Source organism: Aegilops tauschii, chromosome 3 (assembly GCF_002575655.3).
Source record: "Aegilops tauschii subsp. strangulata cultivar AL8/78 chromosome 3, Aet v6.0, whole genome shotgun sequence".
NCBI lineage: Eukaryota > Viridiplantae > Streptophyta > Magnoliopsida > Poales > Poaceae > Aegilops > Aegilops tauschii.
Window position 1 is genome coordinate 383,180,965 of NC_053037.3, and position 13,538 is coordinate 383,194,502.

The window sequence follows — 13,538 nt, forward strand, 5'->3', positions numbered from 1 at the left end:
GTCTAGTAACCCGCCAGGGGTCATAGCGCCCGGGTCCGGACCCCTTACTCAGCCACGAGTGATGGGGCCTCCCCAGGTGCCACCTGCCCCGCCTCAGTACGTGCCAATGCCCCCGGGTCATTATAATAACCCGCTGGAGAACATGGTCGCTGCAGCAGCACGGCTGGCGGCTCTCTCAGTTGACGGCGACTCTCCAACGGCTATTGAAACCCGCCGGGTCAGGGAACTCCTTCAGACAGCACTGGCGCAGCAAGAGGCGTACTCCTACAGCCAGGAAAGGATCCACTCGACCCCTCGTCCAGGCCAGAGCCCGAGTTACAGCCGGCACATGGTCTCAGCAACCGGCTCAAGTAACGTCCGACGCCATGACCCGCCCCCTGGCCATGGCCCGGCTCATAATGGAGCCTTTTACGCAGCAGACCAGGACAAAGCGCGGCAGGAGGGGAGCAAGTGCCTCAATTGACGGCTTACCAGACCCCCCCGGCTTATCCGACGACTTCCGTCGACGTGGGGATCCCTACCAAGACGGGGGGTGTCCCTTGTTTAGTGCCAGCTATCCGTAATGAACGTCTACCTAAGGACTTCAAGGGCCCTAGGAAGGTGCCTAATTACACAGCTGACCTACAACCCGCGGCCTGGATCGAGAGTTATGAGATGGCTATGGAGCTGCTGGAGGCCAGTGAGGCAGCCATGGCGAAGTATTTCACCATGATGTTAGATGGGACTGCCCGCACTTGGTTGAAGGGGCTACCACCGAATTCCATTGGGTCTTGGGCTGAGCTGAAAGCCCGGTTCATCCAAAACTTCAAAGATACCTGTAGGCAGTCTATGTCAATCATGGATTTGACTAACTGTAAGCAGCAGGAGGGTGAGTCTACGACACATTGGGTTCGCCGGGTTAAGGAGATCATACACTCGTCAGATAAGATGGATGCCGGCTCAGCGGTTTTAATGCTGGAGCAGAATTGTCGTTTTGTGCCCCTGAAGATGAAACTCGGGCGGCTTAAGCGCGACTGCAGTGATATGGGTACACTAATGGCGGCTCTTGTCAAGTATGCCGATTCTGATGGTACCAAGGATCCCCCTTCAGATGATGAAAGGACAGGGAAGGGAAAGAAGAACGGCAATGGCAAGGGTCCTCAGTTTAACCCGGGGAGCCAAGGAGGAGGCAAGCGCAAGGCTGATGGCAACCTAGAGTTTGTAGCCAACGCCAGCTCACAAGGTAATAACCAGCGACGAAAGGGGAGGCCCCCTCCCCGAGGCGGCGGGTCAGGTCCGACGCTGGAGCAGCTGTTGAATGAACCTTGTCCAAGGCATGGCTCTAGAGAGAAGCCAGCGACTCATCTGTGGAAGGATTGTGCAATCATGAAGGCTTTTAAAAATTACAATGGCCCGGGCGGCGGCTCAGGCGCCGGCGGCTTTCATGGCCCGGGCGGCGGCTCAAATTCCGGTCCTCAGAACGGTCAAGGGGGCTTTAATCAGCAGTCTGGCCAGGGTCATCAACAGCAGCAGGGGGGTTATCAGACCAATCCAAAGCAGCTTAGTGGTGGACAGTATCATGTGTTTACCACTAATCTGTGCAAACGAGATCAGAAGCTTCACAAGAGGGCTGTGAATGCTGTGGAACCGGCGGTTCCACGCTACTTGCGGTGGTCTGAGCAGCCTATAGTGTGGAGTAGGGAGGATCACCCTCCCCGGGTGGATAACCCGGGCCACTTGGCCTTAGTGGTGGCTCCTCAAGTGGGAGGATATAAGTTCACAAAGGTGCTCATGGATGGAGGCAGCAGCATCAACATCTTCTATTATGAGACCTTTCGCCGTATGGGGTTGATTGATAAGAACCTCAGCCAATCAAACACTATCTTCCATGGTGTAGTACCTGGTAAGTCGGCTTATCCAGTCGGCAAGATCGAATTGGAAGTGGCCTTTGGTGATGAGAACAACTACAGGGTGGAGAAATTGACCTTTGAGGTGGTCAAGATAAGAAGTCTGTACCATGCTATATTTGGACGGCCGGCTTACGCCAAATTTATGGCACGGCCGTGTTATGTGTACTTACAACTCAAGATGCCGGATCACAATGGGACCATTACGGTTCACGGCAGCCGGAAAGTGGCTCTGGAGTGTGAGGAAGGCGACGCGGCTTATGCAGAGTCTGTTTGTGCTACAGAGGAGTTGAAGTTTTACAAGGACAATGTTGACCCAACAGATATGACATCTCTGAAAAAGCCGACTACGGAGAGTGAGCCGGCGATGAAATTCAAGTCAGCTGATGAAACTAAGCTCGTTGATTTTGTTCCAGGAGATTCATCTCAGCAGTTTGCATCAGTGCCAATCTGGATCCAAAATAGGAAAGCGCGCTCATCGAGTTCATCCGTGAGAATAGGGACATCTTCGCATGGAAACCTTCTGACATGCCAGGTGTACCTAGAGAACTCGCTGAGCATACTCTCAATGTTGATCCGAAATTTAAGCCGGTCAGATAGTTCCTTCGACGATTTAATGAAGAGAGGCGGAAAGCTATTGGTGAAGAAGTGGCCCGGCTCTTGGCGGCCGGGTTTATTGTTGAAGTCTTTCACCCAGAGTGGCTAGCTAACCCGGTGCTCGTACTCAAGAAGAACGGCACCTGGCGGATGTGTGTGGACTACACGGACTTAAACAAGGCGTGTCCGGCTGATCCTTTTGCCCTCCCCCGTATTGATCAAATCATTGATGCTACGGCAGGTTGTGCACGCTTAAGTTTCTTGGATGCTTATTCCGGATATCATCAGATTAAGATGGCAGTTAAGGACCAGGAGAAGACGGCGTTCATCACTCCCTTTGGAGCCTTCTGCTATGTGTCTATGCCCTTTGGACTCAAGTGTGCACAGGTGACTTACCAGCGTTGTGTACAGAACTGTCTTCATAAACAGATTGGGCGCAATGTTCACGCTTACGTGGACGATATTGTGGTTAAGTCCATAAAAGAGGAAACCCTGATAGATGATTTAAGGGAAACCTTTGATAATCTCCGGGTCTATAAGATGATGCTTAACCCGGCCAAGTGTGTCTTTGGTGTTCCTGCAGGCAAACTCTTGGGTTTCTTGGTGTCTGACAGAGGCATTGAGGCTAACCCGGAGAAGATCAAGGCCATCACCTCCCTGGCCAAGCCGGCGTGTATAAATGATGTTCAGCGCTTGGCGGGTCGCATCGCTGCTATGAGCCGGTTTATAAGCCGTTTGGGTGAGAAGGCCATGCCCTTATATCAGTTGATGAAGAAAACTGATAACTTTGTCTGGAATGATGCAGCTAATACCGCCTTTGAGGATTTGAAGAAGCAGCTGGCAGAGCCCCCAGTCCTTGCGGCTCCGGTTGATAAGGAGCCCTTACTACTGTATGTGGTGGCAAACGCACGAGCCGTCAGTGTGGCTATTGTGGTGGAGCGCAAGGAGGAGGGTAAGGAGCATCCGGTTCAGCGGCCGGTCTATTATGTCAGCGAAGTGCTCATTGAGTCCAAGCAGCGGTACCCGCATTGGCAGAAACTTGTGTATGGTGTGTTCATGGCGAGCCGGAAACTTAAGCATTATTTTCAGGGTCATCCCATCACTGTGGTCAGTGCTGCCCCCCTTGGTGATATCATTCAAAACAGAGAGGCCACAGGGAGAATTGCTAAGTGGGCTATAGAACTTGGACCTCATGGTCTCAAATATGTGCCACGCACTGTTGTTAAATCTCAGGCCCTGGTGGATTTCATCAATGATTGGACGGAGTCACAAGTGCCCGAGCAAAAGCCGGATAACACGTGTTGGACTATTCACTTCGATGGGTCCAAGCAGTTGGAGGGCTCGGGGGCTGGCGTTGTATTGGCTTCCCCTAAAGGTGACAAGTTCCATTATGTGCTACAATTGATGTTTCCTTGCACTAACAATGCGGCTGAGTACGAGGCCTTGCTCCACGGTCTTCGGATGGCTAAGGAGATGAGCTTGAGCCGGGTAAGGTGCTTCGGTGACTCAGACTTGGTGGCTCAACAAGTATCAGGCAAGTGGGACTCTAAGGACCCTCTAATGGCGGCTTATCGCCGCGAAGCGGATGCCATTGCTGGGCATTTTCAGGGCTACCAAGTAGAGCACATTGATCGCAGGAAGAACGAGGCGACTGATGCTCTAAGCCGACTAGGCTCTCAGCGAAAGCCGGTGCTGCCTAACACTTTCCTGGACGTCCTGTATAGCCCTTCGGTTAAATTGCCTACGGAGGAAGACTTGGCTGTCCCTGACCCGGAGGCGCGACTGGTGGCGGCTCTCCATATCATACCAGACTGGACAGTGCCATATCTGGCTTACATGACCCGGGGCGAGTTGCCTGAGGATGAAACTTCGGCCAGGCAAATAACCCGGCGGGCTAAGTCAATGATTGTTATCGATGGTGAGTTGCATCATCGCAGTGTTACAGGAGCATTTCAGCGTTGTGTCTCCCCTGAGGAAGGACAAGAGATCTTGCGTGAGATCCATAAGAGTGATTGTGGCCATCATGCCGGCTCAAAGTCCCTTGTGGCCAAGGCTTTCCGTCATGGTTTTTATTGGTTGACGGCTCATGCTGATGCAGAGGACTTGGTCAGTAAATGTGATGGTTGCCAGAGGTTCTCACGACGGGCTCACGTGCCGGCTCAGGAGCTGAGGATGATCCCAATCACTTGGCCCTTTGCGGTTTGGGGGCTTGATATGGTTGGACCCTTTAAAAGGTCCAAGGATAAGAAGACCCACCTCTTGGTGGCAGTTGACAAGTTTACCAAGTGGGTTGAAGCGGAGCCAGTTAGCAAGTGTGATGCAGCCACGGCGGTTCAGTTTATGAAAAAGGTGATCTTTCGCTTTGATTTTCCACACAGCATTATAACTGACAATGGCACCAATCTTTCCAAAGGCGCCATGGAGGAGTTTTGTCAACGAGAGCATATCCGACTTGATGTTTCCTCCATGGCTCATCCTCAATCCAATGGTCAAGCTGAGAGAGCTAATCAAGAGATTCTAAAGGGTATCAAACCCCGGCTTTTGGTCCCCTTGCAACGGACGCCGGGTTGTTGGGTGGAGGAGTTGCCCTCCGTCTTATGGAGCATCAACACCACTCCTAACAGGTCTACAGGCTTCACGCCTTTTTTCATGGTTTATGGAGCAGAAGCAGTCCTCCCCAGTGACATCCGTCACGACTCACCTCGCGTGGCGGCTTATGTTGAGACAGATAACGAATAGGCGCGCCAAGATGCTCTTGACTTGTTGGACGAACAGCGTGATGTGGCAGCAGCCCGTTCAGCGATTTACCAACAAGACCTGCGTCGTTATCATAGCCGCCGGGTCAAATCCCGGGTCTTCCAGGAAGGCGACCTTGTGCTCCGGCTCATCCAGGATCAAACAGATGCACACAAGTTATCCCCGCCTTGGGAAGGGCCCTTTGTGGTCAGCAAGAACTTGCACAACGGGTCATATTACCTCATTGACATTCGGGAGCACAAAGATTCACGTAAGTCGGAGGAAGAAACCCGTCGGCCATGGAACATAGCTCAGCTTCGGCCTTACTACACTTGAGCCACCGGCTCTCGTGGTGTACATATTTCTCTCAGCCATGTGTATATTATGATAAGCAATAAAGCAGGACCTCTGTCCTTTTTTCTCCTCCAAATATGCATGTGTTGTTCTTATTGCAAGATTACATGATGACTTAAAGGAGGATCCGTTTATGATCGTATTCGAATCTAGCCGTAAGCAGTAAAGTCACTTGGGGGCTTCCTGTTCAAACATGGGTCGTATTCGAACCAAAGAGAACATAGCTGTCGATACCCATTTGATTGGCAACGTGCCGAGCTCATTGGGAGGTTACCTTTGGTCAAATTTGAATCATAGTTTAACCCCTCTAAGAACCGACGTGGATCGTATTCGAATCAGCGTCATTAAACAATTCTTAAAATCACTTGGGGGCTTCCTGTTCAAACATGGGTCGTATTCGAACCAAAGAGAACATAGCTGTCGGTACCCTTTTGATTGGCATCGCCACACCCACTGGGGGCTATATGATCGTATCCGAATCTTAGCTTAACCCCCTTGGGCCGGGTCTCTGGTCGTATTCGAACCGGAAGCCCCTAAGCTTTTCTGCTTTATTACAAGTTTACTCTAATTATATCAAGGTGTGCACAGCCGGGTCTCACTCTACCAGCTTAACTTTGGTTTACAGTGTTAGTTGAACACCATGTGTGTCATTAAGGTAAGTAAATCGGAGTCAAGGTACCAACCTCGTTACCCGGGTTATCTAAACCGGAAGTATGCTTACAGGTTGCTAAGTGTGTTATTACGGTTGTATTCAGGATCCTATTGAAGACAAGTCCTTTTTGATTCATATTCCGGGTTATCTAAAATTTATGATTCTCAGGACGGTAAGCCGCCTCGAGACTTGTGATTTGCCCCTCTATGCAGGATAATTAAAGGCACCTCTTTGAGGTTAAGAAAAACAAAGGATTGATTATGACCCGGAGAAATATCAAAGAGGCAACTTCAAAAGGCTTTCGCATTCAATACGTGCACGATGGCACGGCAGAGATGAACTGTTACACCTACTCTATTACAAAACTCATCAAGTTTAAAAGGGTGGAACATTGTTTGGTAAACCGCTAGCCGAGTTATGATGCCCGCTGAGTTGAAGTCTCCGGCTCGTTCCTATCCTCTCCTCCGGCTGATCCCAAGACCTGGAAGGTTGATGACTTCCAGTCGATGCCGCTGAGAGCTTCGAATTGGGCTTCTTCGTCAATTAACCCGGCCGGGTCAATCTCCGGGGCGAACGTGTGCTGACGAGCCGGCGGGATCAGGTTGAGGGCTTCATAGCGAGGGGTTGGAATCCTCTGATTCTCCGTATCATAACCCGGCTGGTACTTGGTCAGATCGGTGTCGTTCCCGATAAGGGTGGCCACCGGGCGTACAGCCTTCACGCACGCCGCGAAGTCCTTCTGATCGAAAGCTGAGCCATCTTCCTTCAGGCTTGGATAGCCAAGGGCGATGTCCGCCGGGTCTAACTCCGGCAGGAATGCCTTGGCCCGGCTCAGCGCGGCGATTGCTCCGGCTCTTGCAGAAGCCCGTCGCAGCTCTTGGATCCGCTGAGGCAGAACGGCGAGCCGGCGCAGGACTTCTGCCAGGTGAGTCGGCACCTCGTTGGATAGGGCCACCACAGCGAAGGCACGCTGCGACCCGGTGTAGAGCTGCTCCACCAGGGTATACACGGCCTTTAGCTTGGTGACCACGCTCTGGTTGAGGTTGGCACTTCTGGGACCTGTTTAACAGAATCAGATAAGCCGGCGACAAGGATGAATCATGAGATATAAACACTTTAAACTTACTGAAAGCCGGTGAGGCGACTTACCGAAGATGGCGGCCACCATTTGGGAAACCTGGCGCTTTAGGCCGGAGAGCTCGGCGGTCTTCTCAGAGAGAGCCTTTTCCGCCTGTTCCGCCCGGGTCACCAGTGCGGCCTTCTCCTCGGCCTAGGCTTTCCACTCAGCATCAAATTCTGTCTTCAGCTTTTCTTGAGCGGCGATGCTGGATACAAACTTGGCGTTTGCCTTCCGGGTTTCCATCTCCTGCGTCTTCAGCCGGCTCTTGAGATCCGCAAGGTCCGCCTCTAGTTTCTTGCCAACAGCCTGCATAACTTTTCGGGTTATGGCATGAACAGTTACTATATAAGTCCCAAGCGTTTTCCAAGCAAAGACACTTGGCACTTGGGGGCTAATGCATATTGAACGTGTCTATCTACAAATTGCCGGTTCAATGGAGTAAGCCGGAACCTAAGTCTACAACATATTCAATCATAAGTCGTTGACTTGGGGGCTAGTATGGTAAAGGTAAATTATGCAGTAAGTCGGAGGGCAAAAGGATGTTACCTCAGACTTCTGCTGGATCTGGGTCACCATGGCAACCTCGGCGTCCCGGCTCTTGTGCACTTGGCTGATGTAGCCAGAGACGACCTCTCCAATGCTCAGGTTGGTGTAGTCGGAGAGGTCCAGGTTCACCCGGTGGGGCTGCAGCAACTCCCCCTTAGCGGAGCACTTGGCCAGCACGGTAGGCCTCCCCGGCTCAACGAACTCCGTCCGGATGATTACCACGTCCGGGTCATTTGTTGGTTGGGCCGAGCCGGTGGCCACCGGGTCAGCAGAAGCTTCTTCAGGCGCCATGTCCATTGGAGTGGTGGCTTCGGGGGCGGAGGCAGCTGGCGGGTCTTGGACCGTCACCTCCGGTTCAGGCAAATCCGGCACTCCGGCTGATCTGGTCTTCTTTGCTCTTTTGGTGAGTTTTGCCTGGGCACTGAAAGGACAGAAGTGTTAAGCACACAAAGAGTAAGTACAGACAAATATAATGTGGGATGGTTGTCATTACCCGGGCACGGTCTTGAAAGTCGGAAGACTCGACTGCATGGAGTCGCCCGAAGAGGGGGAGGTCTCCTGATAATTGGAGTCAGAGGAATTGAGAGGCTGACGGATAACACCCGCCAACGGATGAAAAGGGTACAAGTGGGAAAAAACCTCAGTTCGACGCTTCCTTGTTGCGTCAGGTAACCCGGCGGAGAGGTCGGTGTCCTTGTTGGTCCGGGTGTAACGCCGGCTTTCATGAACCTGTCGCTTCAAAATAAATTGAGGGTCTTGATAAGCTAAAGGATGTGAAAAGCTTACTTTCCGGGTTACCCTTCGGACTTTCAGCTGTGGCAAGGGCTCCGAGTCGGAGGAAAGTGACATTACCTCTTCAACCACCGGGTTACTGGCGCCGGTGTCATCCTATCAATGAGCAAGTGTTGATAAGGCGGACAGTAGCAAACAACAAATACAGCAAGAACTTAAAAGCTTAAGGGGTTACCTCTGACTCGGAGCTGTCGCTTAATTGCATCAGCTCCGAAGCAGTAGGTCTGCTTCCTTTTTGCGAGGGGCGACTTTCTTGGCGGCTTTCTTCGCTTTCCTGGCCTTCTTGGCCGCCTCATGGTCATATTTGACCCGCCAGAACTTATCATCAGCCTGGAAAATACAATGATGAATTCTTAAAAACGGTTCAGATGAAGGTTGTATGCAGAAGAAGATAAAGAGTTAAGTCAGCGGCTTACCGCTAGGGCTGGGTTGGTCTTGCAGAAGGGGGCTAGCCCGGTCCTTCCACAGTCTGCCAGGCTCTCGTTCAAGAGAGCCTTGGTCATTTCCTCTGCAACGTCTTCTGGAAGATCATTGCGGCTGTGTCTCTGAGGATCATCCTTTCGTCCTGTGTACTCACACATTAAGCCGGGGCGGCGGCTCAATGGGATCACCCGCCATGAGATCCAGACCCGGACCAGGTCGATTCCGTTCAGACCATTGCCCAGAAGAGCCTTGATCTTGTTGATAGTGGGGAGCAGAGGTTGGCGCTCCGTTTGAGTCAGTTTGTCCGACAGTGGGTGAGTCGGCTCCAGACGTGTTGGGCGAAAGCCGGGCAGCGGGCTTTCATCAGTCGGGGACGTATCTTGGCAGTAGAACCAAGTCATATTCCAGTCCTTTGGGTGGCTGGCGGCTCTGCGTAAGGGAACAGGCAGTCCCTGCGCCGCTGGATGGAGATGCCACCTAACTCCAGACTTGGCCCATTGGCGCACTCATTTTGGCGGTTTAAGTAAAAAAGCTCTCTGAAGAGCAGCAGACTAGGCTCTTCTCCAAGGTAAACCTCGCAGAAGACTTGGAAATTGCAGATGTTGGACACTGAGTTGGGTCCTATGTCTTGGGGCCGCAAGTCGAAGAAATTGAGCACGTCCCTAAAAAACTTTGAGCCGGGCGGTGCGAAGCCCCGGCTCATGTGATCCGCAAAAATCACTACCTCCCCATCCTTTGGCTGTGGCCTTTCTTCTGACGGGTCAGGGGCACGATAGGACATGATGTCTTTCTTGGGCAGATATCCTGACTTAACAAAATCAGCTAGGGTCTCGTTGGTCACATTGGACCTCATCCAGTTGCAAGTGATGGGAGCTTTGGGAGGCATGGTGAAAGGTGGCAGTCTATGACAACAAGGAAAAAATGTCCGGGTTAATTATAAGCCGGAGGTCTACAGTTCGAAACTAAGGTGGCGGCTTATGAAGGGGACTAATGATATATACTCAGGTACAGTGGGTTATTTAAGTCGTAGGGGCATTCAGAATAAGTTGATTATCTACGGCCTTACCACAGTTAAGCCGGAGGATTCTACAAAGCATGGTTTTCTTTAAGCCGGAGGATTCTACGGCGCGTGGTTTCTTTAAACCGGAATTGTAAGCCGCCAAGATTCAATGGTTGCAATTTTTACTAAGTGTGGTAAAACAGGTTTCACACATTGCAGTAACTTTTTTGGATCAAAATGGTCGGGCAAAAGAAAATTTCTAGACCTAGAAACCGAAGTAAGGGAGTTCTTGGGTTCGAACAAGGTTATTATGTAGTACAAGGAAGGCTACTTGCGTGTGAAATGGGTCTTAAAACAACCACCGCACTAGTTCTATGCAGGCCTAAGATCAAGCAGGGATAGTAACTAGGAGAACTACCGAAACTTGCGGGCAATGGTGACGAACGCGAAGAACGTGGATGAACCCTACTGCAGATCTACTCTACGGGGCAGTGAGGACTTACCGGAGCTGAAAAGGTGCGGGAGTCGCCGCCGTTTGTCTGGTCTGAGTCAGGGTGATGCAGCGGCCAAGGTTGATGAAGACCGGAGGCGAGACGACGGCGGCGGAGTGCGAGCTCAGGCAGAGAGGCAGTGGCGCGAGGAGGAAGAAGGGTGACAGAGAAGCCCGTCGGGCTGGCCTATTTATAAGGCGAGCTCATAAAGCGGGCGCGAGAATCAAGGAGACCGTGGCGTGGTTATCTCCCCCCACAACGCCTCGATTTTCGGGATGACAGTAAAAGCAAAGATCCGTTGCGGATCTGGTGGAGTAAAAAACGGGCTTAAAGGAAGATGACGTCACGACGGATTATCCGGAGTCCAGAGGATGACGTCACGCCGGGTTATGGCCTTCACATGAAAGGTAAGCCGGAGATTTTTTCTGTCGGAAGAGGTGAAGATTGACATGAGCCGGCTCAAATCAATCTGGGGCCTAATGTTGAGGATGTAGACCTTAGAGTCACCCGCCAGGAGGGGCCGGGTTACTCTAATGGTCATTACCAGAAGCCCGGAGCCAAGCTTGAAGACGATGGGCCAGAGATGGGCTTAAGAGCCGGATATGGCTTAAGGCCCGTAGTTACAATCGTTATTATGGTAGAACTTGTAGTGCAAGGCAAGTATGATTGAGAGTCCGAGCCGGACACTCTTATGAGCCGGCCAGGACTCTGAGGGCTGCTGGGCGTCAGCCTCCCTATATAAGGGGACGACCCGGCAGCGGTTTGAGGGGAAGATCTATCTCATCGAGAGCCGGGCATAGCAGTTTAAGCTCCCTGGTGATCGTAACCCTAATCAATACCACCACAAACTGGACGTAGGCTTTTACCTTCATCGTAAGGGGCCGAACCAGTATAAACCCTCGTGTTCCTTGTCCCGCATTAACCCCTTCAAGCTTCCTAGTTGCGATGGATCCACGACTAAGTCCTAGCTCGAGGACATCTGCCGTGACAATTCCACGACAAACTTGGAGATTCAGCTTGCGGAAAGCTTCACAAAGATCCGGTTGGAATGGCTTCAGAATTAAGCTGTTGCAATAAGCCTTCCAGCTTAAAGCATCTGCAATGACATTTGCTTTGCCTGGAGTATATTCAATACTCAGATTCTACTCTTGAATCATTTCGACCCATCGAGTCTGCCTGAGGTTGAGGTTGGGCTGAGTGAAGATGTACTTGAGACTCTTGTGATCGGTGAATATGTCCACTTTTCTTCCCAACAAGAGATGTCTCCATGTTATTAATGCATGGACAACTGCCGCCAACTCAAGATCGTGAGTGGAGTAGTTCTTTTCATTGGGCTTCAACTGATGAGAGGTATAAGCCACAACTTTCTTCTCTTGCATTAACACAGCACTAAGACCTTGGAGAGAAGCATCACAGAAAACTTCGAAAGGCTTGGATTCGTCAGGAGGAGTTAAGACAGGAGTTGTGACGAGTTTCTCTTTGAGAGTGTTGAAAGCAACGTCACACTCAGGAGACCAGACATACTTCACATGCTTCTAGAGGAGGTTGGAAAGAGGCTTTGCAATCTTAGAGAAATTCTCAATGAATCTTCGGCAATAGCTTGCAAGACCAAGAAAACTACGAAGCTGCTTGACATTCTGAGGAGGTTCCCAAATCACAATTGCAGACACCTTCTCGGGATTAACATCGATGCCCTTGGCAGAGATGATGTGACCAAGGTAAAGAACTTCATCGAGCCAAAACTCACATTTGGAAAACTTCACATAAAATTGATACTCTCTGAGCTTGTCGAGCACCAATCGCAAATGTTTGGCATGATCCTTCTTATTCTTGGAGAAGACCAAGATATCATCGAGATACACCAGGATGAATTCATTGGTATAGGGGTTGAAGATGAAATTCATCATCCGAGAGAATGTTGGAGGAGCATTAACAAGGCCGAAAGACATGACAGTATATTCATAAGAACCAAAACTTGTTCTGAATGCTGTCTTGGGAATATCTTCTTCACGAATGTGAATCTGATGATAACCCATACGAAGGTCAAGCTTGGAGAATACTTCAGCCCCTTTGAGTTGCTCGAATAGCTCATTGATGTTGGGAAGTGGATACTTGTTCTTGATTGTCTTCTTGTTCAATGGACGATAGTCGACACAAAGTCGGTCCGTGCCATCCTTCTTCTGGACAAAAAGAACACCACAACCCCATGGAGATGAACTCGGTCTGATCAAACCCAGACGCTCTTGTTCATCGAGCTGTTTCTTCAATTCCTTCAGCTCCTTGGGTCCAAGCTTGTATGGACGCTTGCAAACGGGTTCAGTGCCCGGCTCAAGATCGATAACGAACTCAACTGGCCGGTGAGGAGGCATACCCGGAAGCTCTTCTGGAAAGACATCTTGATACTCACAAACGACTGGAATTTGAGAGATGGCATTCAATTCGCCCTTCTCATTGAGAGAAAATAACCGAATGGTTTCATAACGAGCGGCATAAATGATAACATCCTCAGAAGAGTGTGTCAATTGAATTTCCCTGGCAGCACAATCAAGTTGAGCTTTGTGCTTAGAAAGCCAGTCCATCCCGAGAATAAGATCAATATCCGAGTCACCAAGAACAATTCGTTTGGCCAGGAATTTATAGTTCCCCATCTTGATAACGGAATCCCGAACGAATGCTCGAGAAGTCATTTGTCGAGCCGGGGAAACAATAGACAGAGGACTCGGCAATAATTCAGTAACCAGATCATGCATAGCCACAAAAGGTCTTGAAATGAAAGAATGTGATGCACCAGTATCAAATAAGACTTTTGCAGGAATATCATTAACTGAGAGATTACCCATTATCACATCAGTACATTCCTCCGCTTGAGCTGCATTCATCATGTTCACCTTTGCAGACTTGGGATTATGCTTGACCACTGCATTGCTGGAAGATCTGACAG